At 45.2% G+C, this 12,230-nt stretch overlaps 4 non-coding genes across 4 annotated transcripts; all 4 read left to right on the top strand.

Moving 5' to 3' along the window:
* The first annotated feature begins 2,412 nt into the window (after positions 1-2,412).
* TRNAW-CCA (transfer RNA tryptophan (anticodon CCA)) lies at positions 2,413-2,484 on the top strand. Its single transcript has one exon. It is a non-coding gene; the product is annotated as a tRNA-Trp (tRNA).
* A 1,648-nt stretch (positions 2,485-4,132) lies between these two features.
* On the top strand, positions 4,133-4,204 carry TRNAW-CCA (transfer RNA tryptophan (anticodon CCA)). Its single transcript has one exon. It is a non-coding gene; the product is annotated as a tRNA-Trp (tRNA).
* A 777-nt stretch (positions 4,205-4,981) lies between these two features.
* On the top strand, positions 4,982-5,053 carry TRNAW-CCA (transfer RNA tryptophan (anticodon CCA)). Its single transcript has one exon. It is a non-coding gene; the product is annotated as a tRNA-Trp (tRNA).
* A 6,197-nt stretch (positions 5,054-11,250) lies between these two features.
* TRNAW-CCA (transfer RNA tryptophan (anticodon CCA)) lies at positions 11,251-11,322 on the top strand. The gene has a single exon. It is a non-coding gene; the product is annotated as a tRNA-Trp (tRNA).
* The last annotated feature ends 908 nt before the right edge of the window (positions 11,323-12,230 follow it).

Here is a 12,230-nt window from a genome sequence, read left to right as displayed (position 1 = left end):
TGTACCATGGGGAAGTAGCTGTCTCCTGTGTAACAAACCTGAGACCATTGAACATGTGTTTATTGATTGTAAGAACGCTATTTTCTTTTGGGACATTTTACAGAGGACTTTAAAAAAAGATTTACCTCTTACTTCATATGGAATTCGTTTTTTGCTTTGTGATAGTTCTGTGCAAATTTTGGATGTTATATTTGTACTTGGTCTTCATTCGGTTTGGCGTAGTATGCTATCGTACAGACACTGTGATGTGAGAGTTCTATTCGTTAATCAGTGTTTCGTGGAAACTGTTATAAAAGTGCGTGATGTGTATAAGACTACCGACTGTAATGAAGATGTAATATCTTTGTTTGACGCGTTGTCACGCATTAAACACGTGGGATAGTGATTGTCATATTAGCTTGACCTGTAGTCAAGAAGGCAATAAAGAAAAAAAATGGACTCGGTGGCGCCACGGTAGCACGTCTGACTCCAGATCAGAAGGCTGCGTGTTCTAATCACGTCCGGGTCAAATTTTCTTTTTAATATTTTTATCTATCTGTCTATCTACCTATTTGTCTGTCTACAATGACTTGTCTTTTTACCTTTGCTTCATCGATAGAAGGCCGACCAAAACATTGTACCACGTTTGTGTGAACGGCAAACCTAAGCGGACTCTGTGGCGAACCGGTAGCGCGTCTCACACCAGATCAGAAAGTTGCGTGTTCTAATCACGTCCGGGTCAAATTCTCTTTTTATGAATTTCATCTATCTGTTTATCTACTTATTTGTCCTTCCACAATTACTTGTCCCTTTACGTTTGCTTCATCGATAGAAGGCCGTGCAAAACATGCTACTGCGTATGTGCGAACGGCTGCCCTGAGCAAACTCGGAGGCGCAACGGTAGCGCGTCTGACTCCAGTTAAGTAGGTTGCATGTTCGAATCACATCCGGGTCAATTTCTCATTTTTATTGTTTTCAGCTATCTGTCTATCTACTTATTTGTCGGTCCACAATGACTTGTCTCTTTACCTGTGCTTCATCGACAGAAGGCCCTGCAAAACATGCTACCACGTGTGTGCGAACGTCTGCTTAAAGCGCACTCGGTGGCGCAACTGTAGCGCGTCTGACTCCCGATCAGAAGGTTGCGTGTTCTAATCACGTCTGGGTCAAATTTTCTTTTTATGAATTTCATCTATCTGTCTATCTACTTATTTGTCTGTATACAATGACTTGTTCCTTTATCTGTGCTGCATCAACAGAAGGCAGAGCAAAACATGCTACCACGTGTGTGCGAACGGCTACGCTAAGTGGACTCGGTGGTGACACGGTAGCACGTCTGACTCAAGATCAGAAGGTCTCGTGTTCGAATCACTTCCGAGTCAAGTTCTCTTTTTTACTATTTTCATCTATCTGTCTATCTACTTATTTGTCTGTCTACAGTGACTCTTCTCTTTAGCTTTGCTTCATCGATAGAAGGCCAGGCAAAACATGCTACCACGTGTGTGCAACGCCTACCCTAAGCGGACTCGATGGCGAACTGGTAGCGCGTCCGACTCCAGATCAGAAGGTTGCGTGTTCGAACCGCGTGCGGGTCAAACTCTCCCTTTTATTATTTTCATCTATCTGTCTACTACTTATTTTTCTGTCTACAATGACTCTTCTCTTTAGCTGTGCTTTATCGACAGAAGGCCGAGCAAAACATGCTACCACGTGTGTGCGAACGGCTACCCTAAACGGACGTGGTGGCGACACGGTAGCACGTCTGACTCCAGATCAGAAGGTTGCGAGTTTGAATCACGTCCGGGTCCAATTCCCTTTTTGATTATTTTCATCTATCTGTCTATGTACCTATTTGTCTGTCTACAATGACTTGTCTCTTTACCTGTGCTTCATCGACAGAAGCCCGAGCAAAACATGCTACCGCGTGTGTGCGAATGGCTACTATAAGTGGACTCGGTGGCGACCCGGTAGCACATCTGACTCCAGATCAGAAAGTTGCGCGTTCGAATCACGTCCGGGTCAAATTCTCTTTTATATTATTTTCATCTATCTGTCTAGGTTACGGGTTCTAATCACGTCCGGATCAAATTCTCTTTTTATTATTTTCATATATCTGTCTATCTACCCTTTTGTCTTTCTGCAATCATTTGTTCCTTTACCTGTGCTTCGTCGAGAGAAGGCCGTGCAAAACATGCTACCGCGTGTGTGCGAACGGCTACCCTAGCGGACTCGGTGGCGCAACCTTAGCACGTTTGACTCCAAATCAGAAGGTTGCGTGTTCTAATCGCGTCCGGGTCTCTTTTTATGAATTTCATCTATCTGTTTATCTACTTATTTGTCCTTCTACAATGACTTGTCAATTTACCTTTGCTTCGTCGACAGAAGGCCGTGCAAAACATGCTACCGCGTATGTGCGAACGGCGACCCCGAACGGACTCGGTGGCGCAATGGTAGCGCGTTTGACTCCACATCAGAAGGTTGCGTGTTCGAATCACGTCCGGGTCAACATCTCTTTTTTTAATATTTTCATCTATCTGTCTATCTACTCATTTGTCTGTCTACAATGACTTGTCTCTTTACCTTTGCTTCATCGACACACGGCAGATGTAAACAAGCTACCGCGTGTGTGCGAAGGGCAACTCTATAAGCGGACTTGGTGGCGCAACGGTACCACGTCTGACTCCAGATCAGAAGGTGGTGTGTTTGAATCACGTTTGGGTCAAACTCTCTTTTTGTTATTTTCATCTATCTGTCTATATACTTATTTGTCCGTCTACAATGATTGTTCTTTACCTGTGCTTCGTCGACAGAAGGCCGTGCAAAACCTGCTACCGCATGTGTGCGAACGGCCACCCTAAATGGACTCGGTGGCGCAACGGTAGCCCGTCTGACTTCAGATCAGAAGGTTGCGTGTTCGAATCACGTTCGGGTCAAATTCTCTTTTTTATTATTTTCTTCTATCTGTTTATCTACCTATTTGTCTGTCTACAATGACTCTTCTCTTTAGCTGTATTTCATCGACAGAAGGCCGAGCAAAACATGCTACCACGTGTGTGTGAACGTCTACCCTAAACGGACGTGGTGGCGACACGGTAGCACGTCTGACTCCAGATCAGAAGGTTGCGAGTTCGAATTACGTTCGGGTCAATTTTTTTTATTATTTTCATCTATCTGTTTATCTACCTATTTGTTACCTATTACCTATTACCTGTGCTACATTGACTTGTCTCTTTACCTGTGCTTCATCGACTCAAGGCCGAGCAAAACATGCTACCGCGTGTGTGCGAACGGCTTGACTAAGTGGACCCGGTGGCGCAACGGTACCACGTCTCACTCCATTCAGAAGGTTGCGTGTTCGAATCACGTCCGGGTCAAATTCTCTTTTTATTATTTTCATCTATCTGTCTATCTACTCTTTTGTCTGTCACCAATGACTTGTCTCTTTACCTGGGATTCATCGACAGAAGGCCGAGAAAAACATGCTACAACGTGTGTACGAACGGCTACACTAAGCGGACTCGGTGGCGAAACGGTAGAGCGTCTGACTCTAGTACAGAAGGTTAAGTGTTCGAATCACGTCTGGGTGTAATTCTTTCTTTTATAATTATCAACTATCTGTCTATCTACTTATTCGTCTGTCTACAATGACTTGTCTCTTTACCTTGCTTCATCGACAGAAGGCCGAGAAAAACATGCTACAACGTGTGTACGAACGGCTACTATAAGCGGACTCGGTGGCGAACCGGTAGCGCGTCTGACACCAGATCAGAAAGTTGCGTGTTCGAATGACGTCCGGGTCAAATTCTCCTTTTTATAATTTTCATCTGTCTCTCTACTTATTTGTCTGTCTACAATGACTTGTCTCTTCACCTGTGCTTCATCGACAGAAGGTCGAGCAAAACATGCTACCGCGTGTGTGCGAAGGGCAACCCTATAAGCGGACTTGGTGGCGCAACGGTACCACGTCTGACTCCAGATCAGAAGGTTGTGTGTTCGAATCACGTTTGGGTCAAATTCTCTTTTTATTATTTTCATCTATCTGAATATCCACTTATTTGTCTGTCTATAATGACTTGTTCCTTAACATGGGACTCATCGACAGAAGGCCGAGCAAAACATGCTACCACGTTTGTGCGATCGGCTACGCTAAGCGGACTCGGTGGCGCAACGGTAGCGCGTCTGACTCCAGATCAGAAGGTTGCGTGTTCGAATCACGTCTGCGTCAAATTCTCTCTTTTATTATTTTCAACTATCTGTCTATCTACTTATTTATCTGTCTACAATGACTTGTCTCTTTACCTGTGCTTCATCGACAGAAGGCCGTGCAAAACATGCTACCGCGTGTGTGCGAACGGCTGCGCTCAGTGGACTCGGTGGCGACACAGTAGCACGTCTGACTCCAGATCAGAAGTTTCCGTGTTCGAATCACGTCCGTGTTAAGTTCTCTTTTTTATTATTTTCATCTATCTGTCCATCTACTTATTTGTCTGTCTACAATGACTTGTCTCTTTACCTGTGCTTCATCGACAGAAGCCCGAGCAAAACATGCTACCGCGTGTGTGCGAATGGCTACTATAAATGGACTCGGTGGCGACCCGGTAGCACGTCTGACTCCAGATAAGAAAGTTGCGTGTTCGAATCACGTCGGGGTCAAGTTCTCTTTTCTATTATTTTCATCCATTTGTCTATCTACTTATTTGTCTGCCTACAATGACTTGTCTCTTTACCTGTGCTTCATCGACATAAGGCCGTGCAAAACATGCTACCACGTTTGTGCGAACGGCTACCCTAAGCGGACTCGCTGGCGCAACTTTAGCACGTCTGACTCCAGATCAGAAGGTTGCGTGTTCTAATCGCGTCCGGGTCTCTTTTTATGAATTTCATCTATCTGTTTATCTACTTATTTGTCCTTCTACAATGACTTGTCAATTTACCTTTGCTTCGTCGACAGAAGGCCGTGCAAAACATGCTACCGCGTATGTGCGAACGGCGACCCTGAACGGACTCGGTGGCGCAATGGTAGCGCGTTTGACTCCACATCAGAAGGTTGCGTGTTCGAATCACGTCCGGGTCAACATCTCTTTTTTAATTATTTTGATCTATCTGTCTATCTACTCATTTGTCTGTCTACAATGACTTGTCTCTTTACCTTTGCTTCATCGACACACGGCAGATGTAAACAAGCTACCGCGTGTGTGCGAAGGGCAACTCTATAAGCGGACTTGGTGGCGCAACGGTACCACGTCTGACTCCAGATCAGAAGGTGGTGTGTTTGAATCACGTTTGGGTCAAACTCTCTTTTTGTTATTTTCATCTATCTGTCTATATACTTATTTGTCCGTCTACAATGATTGTTCTTTACCTGTGCTTCGTCGACAGAAGGCCGTGCAAAACCTGCTACCGCATGTGTGCGAACGGCCACCCTAAATGGACTCGGTGGCGCAACGGTAGCCCGTCTGACTTCAGATCAGAAGGTTGCGTGTTCGAATCACGTTCGGGTCAAATTCTCTTTTTTATTATTTTCTTCTATCTGTTTATCTACCTATTTGTCTGTCTACAATGACTCTTCTCTTTAGCTGTATTTCATCGACAGAAGGCCGAGCAAAACATGCTACCACGTGTGTGTGAACGTCTACCCTAAACGGACGTGGTGGCGACACGGTAGCACGTCTGACTCCAGATCAGAAGGTTGCGAGTTCGAAATACGTTCGGGTCAATTTTTTTATTATTTTCATCTATCTGTTTATCTACCTATTTGTTACCTATTACCTATTACCTGTGCTACATTGACTTGTCTCTTTACCTGTGCTTCATCGACTCAAGGCCGAGCAAAACATGCTACCGCGTGTGTGCGAACGGCTTGACTAAGTGGACCCGGTGGCGCAACGGTACCACGTCTCACTCCATTCAGAAGGTTGCGTGTTCGAATCACGTCCGGGTCAAATTCTCTTTTTATTATTTTCATCTATCTGTCTATCTACTCTTTTGTCTGTCACCAATGACTTGTCTCTTTACCTGGGATTCATCGACAGAAGGCCGAGAAAAACATGCTACAACGTGTGTACGAACGGCCACACTAAGCGGACTCGGTGGCGAAACGGTAGAGCGTCTGACTCTAGTACAGAAGGTTAAGTGTTCGAATCACGTCTGGGTGTAATTCTTTCTTTTATAATTATCAACTATCTGTCTATCTACTTATTCGTCTGTCTACAATGACTTGTCTCTTTACCTTTGCTTCATCGACAAAAGGCCGAGAAAAACATGCTACAACGTGTGTACGAACGGCTACACTAAGCGGACTCGGTGGCGAACCGGTAGCGCGTCTGACACCAGATCAGAAAGTTGCGTGTTCGAATGACGTCCGGGTCAAATTCTCCTTTTTATTATTTTCATCTGTCTCTCTACTTATTTGTCTCTCTGCAATGACTTGTCCCTTTACCTGTGCTTCATCGCCAGAAGGCCGAGCAAAACATGCTACCGCGTGTGTGCGAATGGCTACTATAAATGGACTCGGTGGCGACCCGGTAGCACGTCTGACACCTGATCAGAAAGTTGCGTGTTCGAATCACGTCGGGGTCAAGTTCTCTTTTCTGTTATTTTCATGTATTTGTCTATCTACTTATTTGTCTGTCCACAAAGACTTGTCTCTTTACCTGTGCTTCATCGACAGAAGGCCGTGCAAAACATGCTACCACGTGTGTGCGAACGTCTGCCCAAAGCGCACTCGGTGGCGCAACTGTAGCACGTCTGACTCCCGATCAGAAGGTTGCGTGTTATAATCACGTCTGGGTCAAATTCTCTTTTTAATATTTTCATCTATCTGTCTGTCTACTTATTTGTCTGCCTACAATGACTTGTCTCTTTACCTGTGCTTCATCGACATAGGGCAGTACAAAACATGCTACCACGTTTGTGCGAACGGCTACCCTAACCTGACTCGCTGGCGCTACTTTAGCACGTCTGACTCCGGATCAGAAGGTTGCGTGTTCTAATCACGTCTGGGTCAAATTCTCTTTTTATTATTTTCATCTATCTGTCTATCTACTTATTTGTCTGTCTGCAATGACTTGTGCCTTTACCTGTGCTTCATCGACAGAAACCCGAGCAAAACCTGCTACCGCATTTGTGCGAACGGCAACCCTAAAGGACTCGGTGGCGCAACGGTAGCCCGTCTCACTCCAGATCAGAAGGTTGCGTGTTCGAATCACGTTCGGGTCAAATTCTCTTTTTTATTATTTTCATCTATCTGTTTATCTACCTATTTGTCTGTCTACATTGACTCTTATCTTTAGCTGTGCTTCATCGACAGACGGCCGAGCAAAACATGCTACCACGTGTGTGTGAACGTCTACCCTAAACGGACATGGTGGCGACACGGTAGCACGTCTGACTCCAGATCAGAAGGTTGCGAGTTCGAATTACGTTCGGGTCAATTTTTTTATTATTTTCATCTATCTGTTTATCTACCTATTTGTTACCTATTACCTATTACCTGTGCTACATTGACTTGTCTTTTTACCTGTGCTTCATCGACTCAAGGCCGAGCAAAACATGCTACCGCGTGTGTGCGAACGGCTTGACTAAGTGGACTCGGTGGCGACACGGTAGCATGTCTGACTCCAGATCGGAAGGTTGCGTGTTCGAATCACGTCCGGGTCAAGTTCTCTTTGTTATTTTTTTCATCTATCTGTCTATCTACTTATTTGTCTGTCTACAATGACTTGTCTCTTTACCTGTGCTTCATCGACATAAGGCCGTGCAAAACATGCTACCACGTTTGTGCGAACGGCTACCCTAGCGGACTCGCTGGCGCAACTTTAGCACGTCTGACTCCAGATCAGAAGGTTGCGTGTTCTAATCACGTCCGGGTCAAACTCTCTTTTTAATATTTTCATCTATCTGTCTATCTACTTATTTGTCTCTCTGCAATGACTTGTCCCTTTACCTGTGCTTCATCGACAGAAGGCCGAGCAAAACATGCTACCGCGTGTGTGCGAAGGGCAACCCTATAGGCGGACTTGGTGGCGCAACGGTACCACGTCTGACTCCAGATCATAAGGTTGTGTGTTCGAATCACGTTTGGGTCAAATTCTCTTTTTATTATTTTCATCTATCTGAATATCTACTTATTTGTCTGTCTACAATGAGTTGTCCCTTTACTTGGGACTCATCGACAGAAGGTCGAGCAAAACATGCTACAACGTTTGTGCGAACGGCTACCCTAAGCGGACTCGGTGGCGCAACAATAGCGCGTCTGACTCCAGATCAGAAGGTTGCGTGTTCGAATCACATCTGGGTCAAAGTCTCTCTTTTATTATTTTCAACTATCTGTCTATCTACTTATTTGTCTGTCTACAATGACTTGTCTCTTTACCTGTGCTTCATCGACAGAAGGCCGTGCAAAACATGCTACCGCGTGTGTGCGAATGGCTGCGCTCAGTGGACTCGGTGGAGACACAGTAGCACGTCTGACTCCAGATCAGAAGTTTGCGTGTTCGAATCACGTCCGTGTTAAGTTCTTTTTTTATTATTTTCATGTATCTGTCTATCTACTTATTTGTCTGTCTACAATGACTTGTCTCTTTACCTGTGCTTCATCGACAGAAGGCCGAACAAAACATGCTACCACGTGTGTGCGAATGGCTACTATAAATGGACTCGGTGGCGACCCGGTAGCACGTCTGACACCTGATCAGAAAGTTGCGTGTTCGAATCACGTCGGGGTCAAGTTCTCTTTTCTGTTATTTTCATGTATTTGTCTATCTACTTATTTGTCTGTCCACAAAGACTTGTCTCTTTACCTGTGCTTCATCGACAGAAGGCCGTGCAAAACATGCTACCACGTGTGTGCGAACGTCTGCCCAAAGCGCACTCGGTGGCGCAACTGTAGCACGTCTGACTCCCGATCAGAAGGTTGCGTGTTATAATCACGTCTGGGTCAAATTCTCTTTTTAATATTTTCATCTATCTGTCTGTCTACTTATTTGTCTGCCTACAATGACTTGTCTCTTTACCTGTGCTTCATCGACATAAGGCAGTACAAAACATGCTACCACGTTTGTGCGAACGGCTACCCTAACCTGACTCGCTGGCGCTACTTTAGCACGTCTGACTCCGGATCAGAAGGTTGCGTGTTCTAATCACGTCTGGGTCAAATTCTCTTTTTATTATTTTCATCTATCTGTCTATCTACTTATTTGTCTGTCTGCAATGACTTGTGCCTTTACCTGTGCTTCATCGACAGAAACCCGAGCAAAACCTGCTACCGCATTTGTGCGAACGGCAACCCTAAAGGACTCGGTGGCGCAACGGTAGCCCGTCTCACTCCAGATCAGAAGGTTGCGTGTTCGAATCACGTTCGGGTCAAATTCTCTTTTTTATTATTTTCATCTATCTGTTTATCTACCTATTTGTCTGTCTACATTGACTCTTATCTTTACCTTTGCTTCATCGATAGAAGGCCGACCAAAACATTGTACCACGTTTGTGTGAACGGCAAACCTAAGCGGACTCTGTGGCGAACCGGTAGCGCGTCTCACACCAGATCAGAAAGTTGCGTGTTCTAATCACGTCCGGGTCAAATTCTCTTTTTATGAATTTCATCTATCTGTTTATCTACTTATTTGTCCTTCTACAATTACTTGTCCCTTTACGTTTGCTTCATCGATAGAAGGCCGTGCAAAACATGCTACTGCGTATGTGCGAACGGCTGCCCTGAGCAAACTCGGAGGCGCAACGGTAGCGCGTCTGACTCCAGTTCAGTAGGTTGCATGTTCGAATCACATCCGGGTCAATTTCTCATTTTTATTGTTTTCAGCTATCTGTCTATCTACTTATTTGTCGGTCCACAATGACCTGTCTCTTTACCTGTGCTTCATCGACAGAAGGCCCTGCAAAACATGCTACCACGTGTGTGCGAACGTCTGCTTAAAGCGCACTCGGTGGCGCAACTGTAGCGCGTCTGACTCCCGATCAGAAGGTTGCGTGTTCTAATCACGTCTGGGTCAAATTTTCTTTTTATGAATTTCATCTATCTGTCTATCTACTTATTTGTCTGTATACAATGACTTGTTCCTTTATCTGTGCTGCATCGACAGAAGGCAGAGCAAAACATGCTACCACGTGTGTGCGAACGGCTACGCTAAGTGGACTCGGTGGTGACACGGTAGCACGTCTGACTCAAGATCAGAAGGTCTCGTGTTCGAATCACTTCCGAGTCAAGTTCTCTTTTTTACTATTTTCATCTATCTGTCTATCTACTTATTTGTCTGTCTACAGTGACTCTTCTCTTTAGCTTTGCTTCATCGATAGAAGGCCAGGCAAAACATGCTACCACGTGTGTGCAACGCCTACCCTAAGCGGACTCGATGGCGAACTGGTAGCGCGTCCGACTCCAGATCAGAAGGTTGCGTGTTCGAACCGCGTGCGGGTCAAACTCTCCCTTTTATTATTTTCATCTATCTGTCTACTACTTATTTTTCTGTCTACAATGACTCTTCTCTTTAGCTGTGCTTTATCGACAGAAGGCCGAGCAAAACATGCTACCACGTGTGTGCGAACGGCTACCCTAAACGGACGTGGTGGCGACACGGTAGCACGTCTGACTCCAGATCAGAAGGTTGCGAGTTTGAATCACGTCCGGGTCCAATTCCCTTTTTGATTATTTTCATCTATCTGTCTATGTACCTATTTGTCTGTCTACAATGACTTGTCTCCTTACCTGTGCTTCATCGACAGAAGCCCGAGCAAAACATGCTACCGCGTGTGTGCGAATGGCTACTATAAGTGGACTCGGTGGCGACCCGGTAGCACATCTGACTCCAGATCAGAAAGTTGCGCGTTCGAATCACGTCCGGGTCAAATTCTCTTTTATATTATTTTCATCTATCTGTCTAGGTTACGGGTTCTAATCACGTCCGGATCAAATTCTCTTTTTATTATTTTCATATATCTGTCTATCTACCCTTTTGTCTTTCTGCAATCATTTGTTCCTTTACCTGTGCTTCGTCGAGAGAAGGCCGTGCAAAACATGCTACCGCGTGTGTGCGAACGGCTACCCTAGCGGACTCGGTGGCGCAACCTTAGCACGTTTGACTCCAAATCAGAAGGTTGCGTGTTCTAATCGCGTCCGGGTCTCTTTTTATGAATTTCATCTATCTGTTTATCTACTTATTTGTCCTTCTACAATGACTTGTCAATTTACCTTTGCTTCGTCGACAGAAGGCCGTGCAAAACATGCTACCGCGTATGTGCGAACGGCGACCCCGAACGGACTCGGTGGCGCAATGGTAGCGCGTTTGACTCCACATCAGAAGGTTGCGTGTTCGAATCACGTCCGGGTCAACATCTCTTTTTTTAATATTTTCATCTATCTGTCTATCTACTCATTTGTCTGTCTACAATGACTTGTCTCTTTACCTTTGCTTCATCGACACACGGCAGATGTAAACAAGCTACCGCGTGTGTGCGAAGGGCAACTCCATAAGCGGACTTGGTGGCGCAACGGTACCACGTCTGACTCCAGATCAGAAGGTGGTGTGTTTGAATCACGTTTGGGTCAAACTCTCTTTTTGTTATTTTCATCTATCTGTCTATATACTTATTTGTCCGTCTACAATGATTGTTCTTTACCTGTGCTTCGTCGACAGAAGGCCGTGCAAAACCTGCTACCGCATGTGTGCGAACGGCCACCCTAAATGGACTCGGTGGCGCAACGGTAGCCCGTCTGACTTCAGATCAGAAGGTTGCGTGTTCGAATCACGTTCGGGTCAAATTCTCTTTTTTATTATTTTCTTCTATCTGTTTATCTACCTATTTGTCTGTCTACAATGACTCTTCTCTTTAGCTGTATTTCATCGACAGAAGGCCGAGCAAAACATGCTACCACGTGTGTGTGAACGTCTACCCTAAACGGACGTGGTGGCGACACGGTAGCACGTCTGACTCCAGATCAGAAGGTTGCGAGTTCGAATTACGTTCGGGTCAATTTTTTTTATTATTTTCATCTATCTGTTTATCTACCTATTTGTTACCTATTACCTATTACCTGTGCTACATTGACTTGTCTCTTTACCTGTGCTTCATCGACTCAAGGCCGAGCAAAACATGCTACCGCGTGTGTGCGAACGGCTTGACTAAGTGGACCCGGTGGCGCAACGGTACCACGTCTCACTCCATTCAGAAGGTTGCGTGTTCGAATCACGTCCGGGTCAAATTCTCTTTTTATTATTTTCATCTATCTGTCTATCTAC

The sequence above is a fragment of the Rhipicephalus microplus genome, chromosome 5 (genome assembly GCF_043290135.1).
Source record: "Rhipicephalus microplus isolate Deutch F79 chromosome 5, USDA_Rmic, whole genome shotgun sequence".
NCBI classification, from domain to species: Eukaryota; Metazoa; Arthropoda; class Arachnida; order Ixodida; family Ixodidae; genus Rhipicephalus; species Rhipicephalus microplus.
Note: the sequence above shows the minus strand (reverse complement) of the source record. Positions and strands in the feature narration are given on the sequence as shown.